Here is a 16,670-nt window from a genome sequence, read left to right as displayed (position 1 = left end):
GAGTGTTTGAGTGTCTCAGTGGGCCTGAGAATGGCTGCATAAGTGTCTCACTGGGTGTATGAGTGGGTCGGTGATGGTCTGAGTGGGTCTGTCAGTGGTCTGAGTGGGTGTTTGAGTGTCTGTGAGTTGATGCATGCGTCTGCACAGTTGTCATGTGTCTATAAGGCATAATGCCAATGGATAGGACATATTCATGCTAATGCAAATCAGGCAGGCTGCCGTAATAGTTAGTTCTTGTGTGCATCTCTGGATTCAAATGTATGATACCTTGACTGACCGGCATACTGGACTCAACACAGCACAGCACCAGACTCATAGAATGTCCAAGGACTCTTCACAGAATACAAAGCATATGTCCTGCTTTGTTCTGGTCCCTCTTAGCAATTGAATGTGCAATATACACAAAGTAGAGAAAGTTAAGATTGGTTGCTCCAAGAGTGTACTGTAAACATACTACTGCTGAATGAAAACTAAATAAAGATCATGCGTGGAGCTGCGAGGATATCATTGGGACTACCACCTCCCTGGTGCCAAATATATTTTTCAAAGTGGGAGGTGGGCACCCTCCCTGGCCACATACAGACCCCAGGGACCTCATCCCCTGGGGCCCAACCTTAACTCAATGGGGGAGGGGAGCAGTGTAGTTACACTTCTCGGGCCAATTTTGAGGCCTGACCTTGTCCCTTGGGTGTCCCCCAGGGCACACAGTGTGCATGCAGCATGGGGACTATGGGGGAGCCTAAAGGCCCCCATGAACCCAGCCAGACCCCTGTCTCCAACGGGAGCTGGCATTGCACTCCCTGAAAGGAAGCTGCTAAACATGCACCTTCCTGTCTGTGAGAGCAATCATTGTGTCTGTTTCCCTACCCGTTTGACAGGGGGCAGGGAAACAGACAAAAACTCCACTCTTAACAAGCGGGAGCGGGTTCACAGCTCTTGCTTACTGGGAGCAATTTTGTGTTTCCTTGGTGGGAATGGTCAAAAATCCTGCCAAGTCAGACAAAACAGCTATATCCTGGAGGTAGGCACATTGGGACATAACAGGAGCTGCCCTGGGGGTGGTGGTCCCCATGGCCATATATGGTTCCATGAGGCAGATTATGTGGTCCCTCTTCCTTATTTTTCATGGGCCGGCCCGGGGAGGTGGTGGTCCCAGGGCTTGTATATGGTCTGAGAGCGAGGCTGCACAGCCCCCTTCCCAATTCACAAGTTATATTTTGGACCTGGGCAGGTGTGGTCTCCCGAGCCTGGGAAGATGGTCCCTGGGGCATGGGGGTCCACAAGGCCCCACTGAATTATTTCTATATATCTCTGGGGGGGGTAGTTGTCCCTGTGCCCGGCCCCCACAATTTTTTTTGTTTTAAGCCCCAAGGAGATGGGGGTCCCCTGGGCCTGAGTGGGGGCCCAGGGGCATAAAAATGCCCATGGAAGGAGGCCACATGTGCCCCCCTCCTTTAATTTAATAAAGAATACATTCCTCCAAGAACTGGCCAACCTGGGACTTTTTTTAAAAAGAAGCGCGGGAGACCACCCTTGTTTTTTCTTCAATTTTGCCATGAATTTGCGGATCCACCCACCATTCTGGGCCAAAATTGAGAAAACACTGTTTTAACTCCCTGCAGGGTCCCTGTGGTATCCCATCACCACATCTAGGTTGTCAGGGTATTCCTACCCTACTCCCTTTTCTATATTTCTAATGTTTTTGTGGGTCTCAGCTGAAGCTAAGACCCAAGATGGCTGCCACACTTCCTGGTTGAAGTGTTGGCAGCCAATCAGACTATAGAAGGGGAACTGTCGGATCGGCAGGGGATCCACACCCCTGGATATACACATTTGGATTTTGGTTAATATCTCTAAAACTACCAAACAGATTGATATACAATCATAAAAAGGCACTTCTCTGGACCAAGATCTAACTTTCTGCCAAATTTGGTGTAATTCCATTCAGTTGTTTGATCTGCATTGATGTTCAAAAACCCTATGGGAATTAACATGGGGAAAATACATTTTGGAACCCCCATTTTTTATTGCCCTCACTTCACGGATCACCCCATAAATTTCCAGACAGACGCTGAAGAGAGAGTCACATTTTTGGGGAACATTTTGTAAAGATTTGAATGGCTCCAAAGACGTAGGCAAGTCAAAAAATACCTTTCCTATGGAAACATGGTCCTAACTATAATTACCTACTGGCGAGAGCCAGTTAGTTAATATATACATATTTACAAAAAACCCAAAGGAAAATGCATTAAAAAACTATAGAAATTCACAGAAAAAAAACAAAGTTTACAGGGACATTATAGTTAGAAAATAAACATTTTGAAAAGATAGAAATTCACTGTAAAAACCAAAGGTTACAGGGATGTTATAGTTAGGTTCAAATTTAACACACGGAAAACCATGGATATTCAGCAGTTATATCTATAGATAACTTAAGTAACTATAACTCATGCTCTGAGGTAACTATAACTCATGTACCCGCCATACACAATTTTCTCATCAATTATTTCACACAAATGTTGCCGTAATATTATCAAGGATGTCATAGATTATGCCATGATTGATGTAATATGTGGGTTAATTTGCAGTGCATGGCAAGGGCACAAATTATAGTTACCTTAGGACATGAGTTATAGTTGCTTGAGATAACTATAATTGATCAATTTCAATGGTTTTGTGTTTGTAAAATCTGAACATAATTTTAACATCTCTGTAAGCTTTGTTTTTTTCAGTGAATTTCCAAGGTTTTCTAAAATTCTATTTCCTAACTATAACGATCCAGTAAGCTTTTTTTTTTAACGGTGAATATATATATATATATATATATATATATATATATATATATATATATATATATATATATATATATATATATATATATATATATATATATATATATACATACCTCTTCAGTAGTAGCTTTTTATTCACAGTCCTACTAGCAGACGAGGGTGGTCCACATGTTATATATATACTCAAATGCAAAAATATGACAATCAACTTTACTGTAATCTGCAGAATAAATACAAGGGGACCAGACAATGATGCCTTGTGTCACCAATCTTGTAATATTTTTAAAGTCACTCATAAAACTGATTTTTAATTCCATAGTGTTAGACCTAGCATCCTTGGCAGAGTTTTCCCCAAACATTTTGCTTCTCCTCCTTCTGTTTTGCTGAAATCGTTTTTTTTGGCCTCATGACTCTGCACACTTTACCACTGCTAATCCAAGCAAAAAAGCGTTTTTGAAAACTCCTCTAAAATCAGAAAATTGTTCAATCCACAATTGGCACTTTTAAGTTACTTGAACATCCCTAGTAGAGTGGTGCAAGTTGGTCTGCAGCACTCATTCTGCCACCCACTCAAGTAGCCCTTCCAAACATTTCTCAGGCCTGCCATTGCAACCTGTGTGCAGTTTTAAACTTCCATTGTGACCTGACAAAATACATTTCTTGCCAGGCATAAATCCTCCTATTTAAAACACATAAGTCACACCTAGGGTAGGTTGCAGTGCATTTAAAAGGTTAAACATGTACTTTCACATTTTACATGTCTCGGTAGTAAATACTCAAATTAATATTTATCAGTACAGCAATGTCTACCTCTCACATAGAATAACATTGGGTTACCTTATTATATTTAATAGGTGATAACTTTTGTATGGGAACAGTTAGAAATATCATGTGTGATATCTAATGAATTGTGACTCAAACCCCTCTTTAATGGCAAAGTTGGATTTTAAGCCACAATTCGGAAAATGCCACTTTTAGAGAGGTGGTATTTTCTTGTCCTAACCATTTGGTGCCTGCCACTTCTATCCTGGGTCACATGACTAGGTGTAGTTGGCAGTTGGCCTTTGTGTATTCCTTCCCAGACAACAACACAAAGGGGGACTGGGTGATGGCAGAACAGGCCATCCTGACGTGATTTAGGTATGTAGCTGTATCCTACCACACGTGCACTTTCTATGAGCTGCATTAACAAATACATGCATAACTTTAGCATTTTGTGACTTAAGACATCCTGGTACCAGGACAGGGGAACAAAAGAAATTCAAGAACAAAATGTGGGGGGGAGTCTAGATTATTGTCCCACTTCAAAGCTGGCACCAGGTATAAATAACGAACCCGCAGACCAACCCTTCAGTATACTCCTGGGCCTGTGGAAGACTACAGAGGGACTGCCTTGTTTCTCAGAGGACTGCCTTACAGGTAACCGAAGATTTCTTTGTTGTTACCAAAGGACTGCTCTGCTGCTTGAGGCATGCCTTATTCTTCAGAGGACCGCCCTGCAGCTTAAGGCCTGCCTTATCCTTCAGAGGACTGCCCTGCTCCTTGAGACCTGCCTTGCTGCTTGAAGGAGAGAGGACCATCTCTTTGAACCCAGGAATATGAGAGCAATCTTATAGTCAGGTGACTGACTTTCTGTTCTGAGCTACAGTGACACAACCAGCTCCAAAGGCCTACCTGCAACTGCCCTGTGTACCTGCTGCAACTGGCCCTGCCTGGACCTGCAACTGGACCTGTCTGAGCCCTGCTGAAATGAGTTCCTGACCCACAAGAGGTGCATCAGGTCTTGTGCCCTTGGCTGGCATCAGTTGTGCTCCTGCAGTGAAATCCTGAAATTCTGAACTGTGCACTCCAGACTATGAGAAGGAACTTTTTTCAGCAGGACTAACCTGGTCCCTGTATCCAGCGGTACTGTATCACGGTCAACCTGAACATATGACTTTGTCCCTGTCTAATATGATCAGATACCCATATTTAGTGCTTTGTGCTTCTTTGCACTAAGTTTTTCTTAAACTTTTAAAATTATATATCTCCATTTTTAATGATTGGATTTTTGTCATTTAGATCTTATTTTATTTATTACATTTTACTCTATTTTTCTAAATTGGTGTGATATATCTTTTGTGCTAAGTTTTCACTTTATTAATGTTTGTGTGCTGCATAAATACTTAACACAGTGACAGTTTTATGACAAGCTACAAGAGGGTTAAGCACCGATTAATTTGTGGTTCACCCTGACAAATATTGTGGTTGTTGCTTGAAACGATTCCACAGGCCTGTCTATCAAAAAACCCTAGTGTGCGGAAATGGTGGGATTTGGTTTCACTGCATTCAGTGGAATTTCATTAAAATCCTGTGATGGGGTGGAGTGTGCTCTTGGCAATATTATAAATGCACCCAAAAATGGATGCGAGGATGCACTTTGCACTACGAATTAGTGCAGCCAAATACGGCTCTATGCTGTTACATACTCTGCAATTACTACTGCAGAGTACGTAAGGGGGGTATGCAGTGGTTTCTAAGCTTTAGAAACCACTGCATATTAGTCAGCAGGAGACACCCCTCGATGCCACCTGTTCCATGCTTATGACAAGGTCAGCTTGTCATGCAGTACACTGGACGTGTGCTAATGACGAGCTGACCTTGTCATGAACAATGGGAAATCTGATATTTCAGCACCCAGCGGGAATTGCCTTAGCATTGAAGGTGTTAGACTCTGCAGTACTCACTGCAGAGTAAGAAAGGGCGACGAGGGGTATACACTGCTGTGTTGTGCAGTGAATTTTAAACAGGGCTGCAAGAGGCAGCAGTACCTCTATGTTTAAAAAAACACTTCAGATAAAAGTTTCATCCGTAGTGGTTTTGAAACATAGAGGGACTATTCCTTCTTCCCGCCGTGTTTAAAAATCATTGCAGTACATACCCCATAGCAACCTTATGTACTCTGCAATAATCACTGCAGTGTATATAAGGGTGCCGAGGGGTATCCACAAAGCTCCAGCCTCCCGGGAAATTGCCAAGTGAGATTAATGCCCAGTCCAGCCCTGCAGATTTCCATAAGTAGAGTTTAATTTGGTCTTCAGGACTGCAACTTACAGGTGGTGGTAGTTAAGATCAGGAATAAGGTGCACTGGCTGAGCTTCGTGAGAAAGGGTAATGTGTTTGAGGATTAAGGTGCATTAGGTCGTTTTGTCACCAGGTTGCTAATATACATTTGGTGGTAATATCTATGAGTAGAATGCTGCATAAATTGACGAAGGAAGGGGTTGGTGGAGGGTGGCACTTAGCCAGAGAATCACCCTGTACAGTTTTTAAGTTGGTGGCAGGTAAAAAATATACACATTGGTCTTATTTTTCACATTTTTATGGAGGGAGGACCAACTTAAATCTTGCGGGGGGAACTTAGACTTGTTCACTGCAAGCTGGTGTGGCTATTTACGTCCTACCACTTTCACAGTTCACCAGCCCTAACAGACCACAGACAGGTGCACCTCCTATCCTCCACACAGAGGGAGTCTACATAGAACTTGATAGAATGTTTTTTGCTGGAAATGAGCACGGTAACACATTGTTCATTTTTCATAATACATGTTTTTGTTTCTTCTGACAGGGCTTGTTCTTTAATTCCCTTAACTCTACTCGAATGTGCAGCATACAAAGTTAGAAAATGTTGTTCTATAAGACGAATGGCTAGGATTCTTCATTCAGCTTGGCACAGCCGGAATCGTCACTCATCAAAAAGGGAGCACAAAAATGGGAACATCTTTAAGAATACAACTGATGGTGCCACATTCGTTTTCTTTTGTGGCAAATGCAATTCCTGAGCTTCCTGCTTTTTTAGTGAGACTCTGTCATCTAGTTGGTTTGTTCACAAACATTTACCATTGGAGAAAATTGTATATTTGTTGTAATATAGCTTGCAGAAAAATAATTTTCTACCACTGTTTTAATTGTCAGTTCGAAGAATCAAATATGGTATATCTGAGGGGTCAGTTTCTGTAGCAGCCAATTGCACAATCTGACAAATTACATGGCAACGTGCAAGGCAGCTGCTCACAACATGTTCTTACTTTGTAACATCCACGCAGCTGTATTTTTCTGAGCTTATAATGGGAAGTGTATCATGTTTCATTAACATCTCACAGTGCAGATTTATTTAACTCTAGTGATTGGTGAAACAGGTCAAACACTTAATCGCTCACTTTATTGAATATAGCGCCAACACCTTCTATACGAGGGAAATAATATATATTTGTTTAAAAAAGAAAAGCACCTACTCTGTCTCTATGGCATCGTTTAGCCCTTCCATGGCAGGTCAAGCATTTCATTGGTCCAATACATGTTGCTTTCCATATGGCCATAGAAGTATCTTCTGAGCTGTTTTAGGGGAACACAGGTTTCACAACAATGGTTATCTTCTACAGTTCTCATCTTCTAATCTAAAGCATGGAGCCTGCCAGCCTCTCTTATCTGGCAATTGGCATCAACTGTGCTTAATTTGTAAAAATATAAGTGCCAGGGCCCTCACCAGGATGCCACTGCAGCTTGCACCACTTATTGCCCCAGCCAGTGCAAGTAACAACATATCTATTAGCCATCGCACTCCTACCGGTGTGCAAATTCAGCCTCTCCCAGGCCCCCAAGGCTATAAGAATGGTTTGGGCGGCATGTGTTAGTTGTTTTGAATGTATATTGATCTAATAAACAACTGTATTGTGCTCATCTCTAAATTACACAAACAGCGCCACTATGTGGCAGGCTGTCATAAGTGCCGGTGCTGACAATTAAGTGCCGGTGTTCAGCACCGGAAATCACCGGCTCAAATTAAGCACTGGGCTTCAAGCCTACTATCTGTTGAAGAACCAATACCAAGTAGAGTGCCAACACTGTTGTGCAGTAACAACTTTTTAGACCAGGGGCATAGGACGTTTTTGCCATCCTCCACAAAATCAGTCCTAAAATCTAAGGAGGGGTGATTCAAAAGCCACTGACTGCTCGACTTTACATGCAAGTGTTGCCCTGGATGGGAAAGAAAGCTCTCGCATGCAAACTCCCACTTTTAGGAAGTGGCCTATCCCTAGCAGTAAACCGTGCCTAATTTGTTAAATTAAATTTAAAAAATAAGCGTGGGGACTCAACATTTTTTTTTCCTATGAGGGAGCTGGTGCTGCAGCAGTTGGATAAAAGGTCTGCTTCATATTAATTCCACTTCATGCCGCCTTCTTTCATCACCCTATAGTTCCCGTCCTTTATCTCATGCTTGCAGTTTGTGATTTATCCCTGGTTTCTCATCGTGGTTTTCCTATCTTTCTCTTCCTTCCTTTTCCTTTCCTTTTCTGCCATTTCCTCTCTTTCTGTAAGTCAAAGTCTGATGATCAAAAATAAGTCAAGCCCTCAGAAGTGGGTCTTTGTACCCACCATCTGCAACCACTGTCATAAATTAAACACTAGATAGACCATCCTCTTATGTTCCTGCACTCAGGTTAATCGTTAGCCGGGAAGGACCTTTGAAGACATTGCTCTCATGATGGATCAGTCCTTGACATGGGAAATGATGTATTTTAGGGATCATCACTAGAGTGCAGAGCCAGCGACCTCGACTATCTCAACAGTCTGCATCTAAAAGTGACTATGCCCCCTAAACACATCTATGTGAAAGAACCAAAAAAGGGTGACACCCGGAAAAATGCAGTAGCCAAATATCGGAATCAGAACATGATATTAACAAAAGTATCACTATATTGGAGATATGATAGAAAAGCTAAACTCTGTGGGATGATATTTTTGTGAACAATACTCAGGACATGATATTCATGTTAGTTGATATTTCGGACTACAATGTCCTGACATACAAGCCCCTGGAAGACTTAACAGACAAGATCACGTGCAAGGAAGCTGTACCTTGCTCGCAATTAGCCTATTACTTTTGGATTACTAAAGACACAATGTGGCATAACATTTCGAGATGATAAATATCATGTTTCAACATTAAAATTCAAGGCCCTATGCAAGTACTCAATTTTACAAACTGTCACAGGCCTTGGCAGTGTGATCTTAAGGAATTTGGGGCCATCGGGTAAGATATCTGTTGGGGACCCCGGGTAAGATATCTGTTGGGGACCCCTGTTTGGAACAGATTTGGATTTTATTAGCCATTTTTTACTTATTCAAGCCTTATGTTGCCTAACAAGATTGAATTATGCCTTAAATTTAAGACGGGGAAATAAAAAGAAGTGAGATGGAGAGATATTTCAATTTCCCAGAGTTCCCCATGGAAGGTGGGGGCCCTGAGCAATTGCCCACTCTGCCCATTCCTCACAACGTTTCAGATCTTGGACCTCATACATTGCTGTGATCTGAAAGCAGATTCCACGACCAGAGGTACTGTTTTTTTCTCTGGCAAATGCCCAAAAATCCTACTCAAGCAGCAGTGAAGTTTCAACCATTTTGCACATCAGTGTCCAGAAGACACAGAAGAAATGTTAATTCTGCTTCAGTGTAAGCATCTGACGTGATGTGTCTGGATATATTTATGCATTTATAAACGTTTCCCTCCATTCTCTCCTCGAACTGACAGGCAGCCAAAGCAAGAACCCGGCCCTCGTCTGTTTCCATGCACACAGTCTGTTGTTGGGGAAATCCCGCGGCGAGGATTGCCAAATCTTGTTCTTCAGACATCTGTTGAAATCGTTTCCAAATGGAAGGGAACTAAATAATGAAGCCCGTCTGCAAATACAACTGCCAACGAGCTGCGCTGAGCTTAAACACGCATGAAACATTCACGGGGAGTCCATTCGCACTTGCAAACCGAATGACCTGCAACATTTTAGCCGACAATGCCGCCTACGTTGTATACCGAGGCCGGACTTTTATAGAGCAAGTTTTCCTTTCTTTTTGAACAAGGCACTCAAGGCTCAAGTACATAGCACTTTCATTAACAAGTCTGCACCGCCAGTTTAAACTGCCATTGGCAAATCCAAAAAGTAGTGTAGCAGGTGGGTCATGGGCCTTTGAGCAACGAAGGAAATGGCCCCCCTGGCTGCTGTATTAATTGCAAAATCCAGCACTAATCAGGGTTCAGTGGGCTCCTTAGGGCTCTGGGCCCCGGTGCCACTGCATCTGCTGCACCAATGGAAGCTACACCTCTGAAGCCAATAAATCTGGGGCTGGGCGCCAGCCTTTTGACATGTCAATATTTGTTTTGTTTTAACATAGTTGTTGCAAAGCTCCATTGTTGGGGTAGCTGCCAGGTTCTCATCAATCTAAAAAAAAAAACATTGGCTACAACAAAAAAATATTTTTTGATCTCTTGCCAAAGTAGTTGTTGTCATGTAAGGGAACTACTGTCTGTGTCTATGTGCTTCTTGGCTTCTTGTGAAGGGGCAGAATGCTGTCACTCAAAATTAAGCTGACCAATGCCTGAAGTAGGCTGACCCATTACCGCATGCTGCAGTGAGCAGAAGAAAAATGTGAATGACACAATAAAAAAACAAGTGGATGAAGAAGGCTGGCTGAAAGCTCCTGAAAGTAAGTATAGTATAAATATAAATGTAATACAACCAAAAGGTCTTGGCTAATGCCAGGCCTAAAAACCTCATTCACTGTTTGCGGATAGGAATGTTTGGTTCAGAAGAGTCCTATGGCAATGCTATTACAGGTGGTTTCCAGGTGGCATGGAAGCTTATGTAGCAGGAACTCTTGTGAAAACAGATGGTGAATCCCTTAAACTATACTCCTCCTTTACTGTTGATCACTTGGGTTACTCTCATGTTACCCATATAAGTGCAATAACCTGACTTTATGATTATATACGTATAACGTTGCCTTCAATTTCTTATGCTAACCCTGTTACAGGCTTTCTGTATGCCCTTACGAAAATCAGTAAAATATTTTGGAAAAAAAAAAATTGCTGTCTGTGAGAGCCAACATCTTTGCGATGTTTGTCTTCAAAATGTGAAAGCCTCTGCAGAAGAAAAGGTCATATTATCCATATCCCATCCTACATTTCAGTAGGGTAAATCATCAAATGATTAGTGCTTTGCTCTGCAAACCTTTGTGGAATGGCACATGTAGTGGTTAAAGTGTGATGGAGATTGTGGTGGATTCCAATAGCACTCAATATAGGGAACCCCTCCTGTGAGTGGCAGTCACAGGCTCGATTAAAAGACTGCTTTCCGACAGACCATTAAGAGAGAGAGAGAGAGAGAGAGAGAGAATGAAAATGTGGGCGAGCTAGTGCTTCACTTGGGTTGGGTGCTCAGCACCAGCACTACTTGAAAGCAAAGTTTGAAATGAGTCATCGAATGGGCCTTTTCAAGTCCTTAGCTTTAGCAGCATGATTTGTTTCTCGACAATGTGTGCAAGAATTCAAAATAATCCAATTCAGTGATGCATGTTACATTTTACAGGTTTTACTTCATGTTGCATCGCATATGTGTATCTTGCTCCTAAGGATGTTTTATTCTCACAATAATGTTTCTCCAGTTTTATTTTTCATGTACCACAGGAGTACTGAATAGTGCATACTGTGTCACATCTAGGTGGCTTCAGGGTGCAGATGGGTGTACATGATGGTACGACTGAGAGCTGTGGTGGAAGGCAGAGTGAATTTGTGACAGTGGCAGTCACTGTTCCTTGAAGGTGTCCATAATCCTTGGTCTCTCTGTAGATTGATTCAAGCAATAATCACATATGTATCAATTTTAATTATGTTTATATGGGAAAATTTGCAATGGAATTACACTGCTTTAAAAATATGGAAAGGGCCAAAGGGAAAAAAAGTTTTATGGGGGAAGAGTCCACCCTCCCCCACTGCTCGCTTTACTTGCGTGTTGCAAGATAGATTTGGCATTCTATATGCAGGCAGTGGGTGATGCCAGTGATGTAGTTGGCCAGACCTACATAAGGCTTTTCCCCAAATCAAGCGGCATGCATCCAAAATGCACCAAACAGAGTTGCTCAAATTATGGTACCTTGCCACAAATTACATTACTTTCAGAAAGAACACTGACCAGCTGGTATTTCAAACCCCCTTTCACCTCAAGTGATTAGAATTGTGCAGTCAAATTTTTGAGGTCGCAAATTCACATGCTAGAAAGAAAAAAGATTACCACCAAACCAGGCCCCCTTTTGACCTAAGGAAAACACACAAACCAACTGAAAATGACCCAGCATGCGATTCTGATGAAGCAGGTCCTACTGCACCAGATGAGGAGGAAATCATTCTCAAAGCTTTACCACTGGACATGCAAAAAGCCTCATGATAATAGATAGTAAAGGTTGGACCAGGCCCTTTTTGCAGTGTCCCCTCCTCCTTTTCGCCTGCTGTTGCTGAACCCGTTTTTGTTGGCGTTAAGACTCTGTGCAATTTTTCCAACCTAACCTGTGCTAAAGTGCTTGTGCTCTCTCCTTTAAACATGATAAAAATGGCCTACACCTCATTGGCACATTTATTTACTTGCAAGTACCTAGCAAATGGTACTAAATGTAGCCAGGATCTGTAAATAAAATGCTTCTAGTGGGCCTGCAACTCATTGTGCCACCCACTAAAAAGAACTTTCATAACATGTCTCAGGTCTGCCTCTGTAGTGCTGCTTTAACCTGCCATATCAATCTTGCGATATAAACCTTTTGCCAGGCCTAAACCTTCCTTCCACTGACTATCACTGGGTTACCTTATTACATTGATTAAGTGCTTATGTTAGGATGGAAGCTGACAGAAATATACTGTTTACACTCAAATAAATTTGTAAATTAAATTCCTCTTTGGTGGTAAAGTTGGATTTTATGTTAGAATTCTGAAAATGCCATTTTAGGAAAATTGCCATTTTTGTGTCATGACCAACTGTGCCTTCTGCCAGTGTCCTGGGTCACACAACCGTGAATGGCTCTGCTGCTGAGGTCTGCATATTGCTTCTGGACAGTAAGACAAAAGGGGCTTATGTGTGGACAGATGGGTCATTCTGACAGGATGAGTGTAGAGGAGCTGTACCCAGCCCCAATTACACTTCGAAGAGCTTTGCCCACTGCACACACAAAGGAATAGGACACCTGACCTACCCTGCCTTTTTTGTCATACCCAGACAGTTTGAGGCTTGGACAGGAAAAGGTGTAGAGCTTTCCAGAACCAGATGTGAGAGTAGGACAAGGAGTCCCCCACACACAAAGGGTGGCATCCGGTATAAACATTGGACCTCCGGTGACGCCCATCAGAACACTGCTGGGCCTATGGAAGTTACAGAAGAAGGACTGCTCTCCTGTCAAAGGACTGCCTTGCTGCTTGAAGGATGGCTTGCTGTCTGAGAAGGAAGACTGAAACTGCTTGACCTAATCCCAGACAAACCAGACTGCCTCTAACGGTCAGTTGGGTCAGTTGTCTGACCTCCAATGTGAGCTACAGGGACACAAACATCAGAGGTCTCCCTGCAACTGCCCAGCTGACCTGCTGCAACTAGACCTGCCTCGACCTTCAACTGGACATGCATGAGCCCTGTTGGCCTCTGATGGAGTGAGTCTCTGATCCCCAAGTGGTGCCTCCGCAGGTCCTGGACCCTTCGCTGGCATCAAAGTGTACGCCTACTGAAGCAAAAGTGGAAATCCTGAAGTTTAGACTCCTCACAACCACCAGTGGGCCGGGCTGTGCCATAACACTGCCGACCATGACAACAGCCTTTGCGAAGCTCCAGTGATACCAGCTCTTCATGCTGGCAACAACTGTCCACAGTGACCGGCAACATGAGACCTGCACCTTCCTCTACAGTGACAACCATCCATGAGGCCCGGTCTGCTCTTCGTGCTGCATTAACGACCTCCACGATGCTCAGCCTCTTCTTTGTGGCCTCCTCCAACACGAACAAACCTTTTCACTCTGAACTTAGAAGGTAACTTTTTTCCAACTTTTTTCCAACCTAACCTGTGCTAAAGTGCTTGTGCTCTCTCCTTTAAACATGATAAAAATGGCCTACACCTCATTGGCACATTTATTTACTTGCAAGTACCTAGCAAATGGTACTAAATGTAGCCAGTATCTGTAAATAAAATGCTTCTAGTGGGCCTGCAACTCATTGTGCCACCCACTAAAAAGAACTTTCATAACATGTCTCAGGTCTGCCTCTGTAGTGCTGCTTTAACCTGCCATATCAATCTTGCGATATAAACCTTTTGCCAGGCCTAAACCTTCCTTCCACTGACTATCACTGGGTTACCTTATTACATTGATTAAGTGCTTATGTTAGGATGGAAGCTGACAGAAATATACTGTTTACACTCAAATAAATTTGTAAATTAAATTCCTCTTTGGTGGTAAAGTTGGATTTTATGTTAGAATTCTGAAAATGCCATTTTAAGAAAATTGCCATTTTTGTGTCATGACCAACTGTGCCTTCTGCCAGTGTCCTGGGTCACACAACCGTGAATGGCTCTGCTGCTGAGGTCTGCATATAGCTTCTGGACAGTAAGACAAAAGGGGCTTATGTGTGGACAGATGGGTCATTCTGACAGGATGAGTGTAGAGGAGCTGTACCCAGCCCCAATTACACTTCGAAGAGCTTTGCCCACTGCACACACAAAGGAATAGGACACCTGACCTACCCTGCCTTTTTTGTCATACCCAGACAGTTTGAGGCTTGGACAGGAAAAGGTGTAGAGCTTTCCAGAACCAGATGTGAGAGTAGGACAAGGAGTCCCCCACACACAAAGGCTGGCATCCGGTATAAACATTGGACCTCCGGTGACGCCCATCAGAACACTGCTGGGCCTATGGAAGTTACAGAAGAAGGACTGCTCTCCTGTCAAAGGACTGCCTTGCTGCTTGAAGGATGGCTTGCTGTCTGAGAAGGAAGACTGAAACTGCTTGACCTAATCCCAGACAAACCAGACTGCCTCTAACGGTCAGTTGGGTCAGTTGTCTGACCTCCAATGTGAGCTACAGGGACACAAACATCAGAGGTCTCCCTGCAACTGCCCAGCTGACCTGCTGCAACTAGACCTGCCTCGACCTTCAACTGGACCTGCATGAGCCCTGTTGGCCTCTGATGGAGTGAGTCTCTGATCCCCAAGTGGTGCCTCCGCAGGTCCTGGACCCTTCGCTGGCATCAAAGTGTACGCCTACTGAAGCAAAAGTGGAAATCCTGAAGTTTAGACTCCTCACAACCACCAGTGGGCCGGGCTGTGCCATAACACTGCCGACCATGACAACAGCCTTTGCGAAGCTCCAGTGATACCAGCTCTTCATGCTGGCAACAACTGTCCACAGTGACCGGCAACATGAGACCTGCACCTTCCTCTACAGTGACAACCATCCATGAGGCCCGGTCTGCTCTTCGTGCTGCATTAACGACCTCCACGATGCTCAGCCTCTTCTTTGTGGCCTCCTCCAACACGAACAAACCTTTTCACTCTGAACTTAGAAGGTAACTTTTCAGTGAGACTAACCTGGTCCCTGTAACTGACCCGTTCAGAATGAACTTGTGACTTTCCCCAGGTCTAGAATGACCAGATGACCATGAGTGCTGTTTTTTTGGCTTGATGAGCAATTCTCAATGCAAACCTTAACATTCAATATCTCCGGTTCTACTGATAGAATTTTTGTTGTTCTGGTATCATTTTATTTACTAAAATGTATTTGTTTAGTAAATTGGTTTGAGATTTTTCTTGTGTTATGTTTTCACTTTATTACTGTTTGTGTGGCTGCATAAATAGTTTTCACATTACCTCTAAATAAATCCTGACTGCTTTGTGCGAGGCTACTAAAGGGTTAGGCGCGGGTTAATTTAATTACTTTTTGGGGTTCACCCTGACAAGGATCAGTAATAAATGCACATATGCTATCCAAGATTAGAATTAGGTTTATCATGTGGATCATCAGAGAATTCAACATCCCAGGCAAAGTCAGGTAAGTCCTAGTATACTTGGAGGGCAAAGCATTAATATAGGTATGTTACAAGAAACAAGCGTCACCAAGACATCTGAAGTTAAAACCACCGGCAAACAGAGCTCTTCTCGCTTCTTTGCATCTTATTACAAATATACCAGTGTTGTTTCAATCCTAATAAAGAAAAATTGCCTGTATCCCGGAAAACATTTACGGGTACCCTGAAGGCTGTAGCATACTACGGATGCTAAGAGGCAATCCCATCACATTAATACACACCCGTGGCCCTAATACAGACACAAAATACTTCTTTTAACAAATAGCTACAGACTTGACAGCAGTGCCCCAAGTACTGTGCTCTGAGTCAGGGACTTTAACATTGTACTTGACCCTCTCATGGACAGATACACAACTATCCAGCATAATCTAACAGTGACTGTGAAAACCCTGTATAAAATAACAATACAATAAATATCATTCTGTAGAGTTCACCTATTACTCTGACACACATAGTACTTCATGGAAATTGACTAGTGGCTCTCAATTATAGATTTTAGTTCATGGACCAGGATAATATGAAAGCTGGACCAAGACAGTTCTCTTCACAGTTATGCTAAATTTAGGTATACCAGTAACCTATATGCTCCACAGAATCTACCAAATCCCCTCTGGTGCTCTGCAAGATCACTCTTCAGGAAGATGTTAGATAGTCTACATTCATTTCTAAATATTCCTTGATAGCCTCAGTCAAAAGAACAGAAGTGTTATGAGCCTTTAAAGCATAAAATAAAGTAGTGTGCATTGCAAAACATGCTGGAATTCTTAAGTTGATTAATACACGATTAGCTCAGTTAGAGGGAAAGCAGTAAACTACAAAATGATAATATAGATAGTCTTGTAGAGTACTCTGAGGATGGTGACAAAGAGATAAATTCATTGAATAACTATCCTACCACACAAGGATAAGGCGAAGACAAAAGAAGAGGTGGATCACTTGCCGGCCTGATAGG

General features: G+C 42.8%; 1 long non-coding RNA gene across 1 annotated transcript in view; it reads right to left on the bottom strand.

The window, feature by feature from the left end:
• The window catches only part of LOC144753472 (uncharacterized), a 643,745-nt gene that overhangs the window by 104,674 nt on the left and 522,401 nt on the right, over positions 1-16,670 (bottom strand). The window lies entirely within an intron of this gene.

This window comes from Lissotriton helveticus, chromosome 5_1 (genome assembly GCF_964261635.1).
Source record: "Lissotriton helveticus chromosome 5_1, aLisHel1.1, whole genome shotgun sequence".
In the NCBI taxonomy this organism is placed as follows: Eukaryota; Metazoa; Chordata; class Amphibia; order Caudata; family Salamandridae; genus Lissotriton; species Lissotriton helveticus.
The sequence above is the reverse complement of the archived record's forward strand: the minus strand, read 5'-3'. Positions and strand labels throughout refer to the sequence as shown.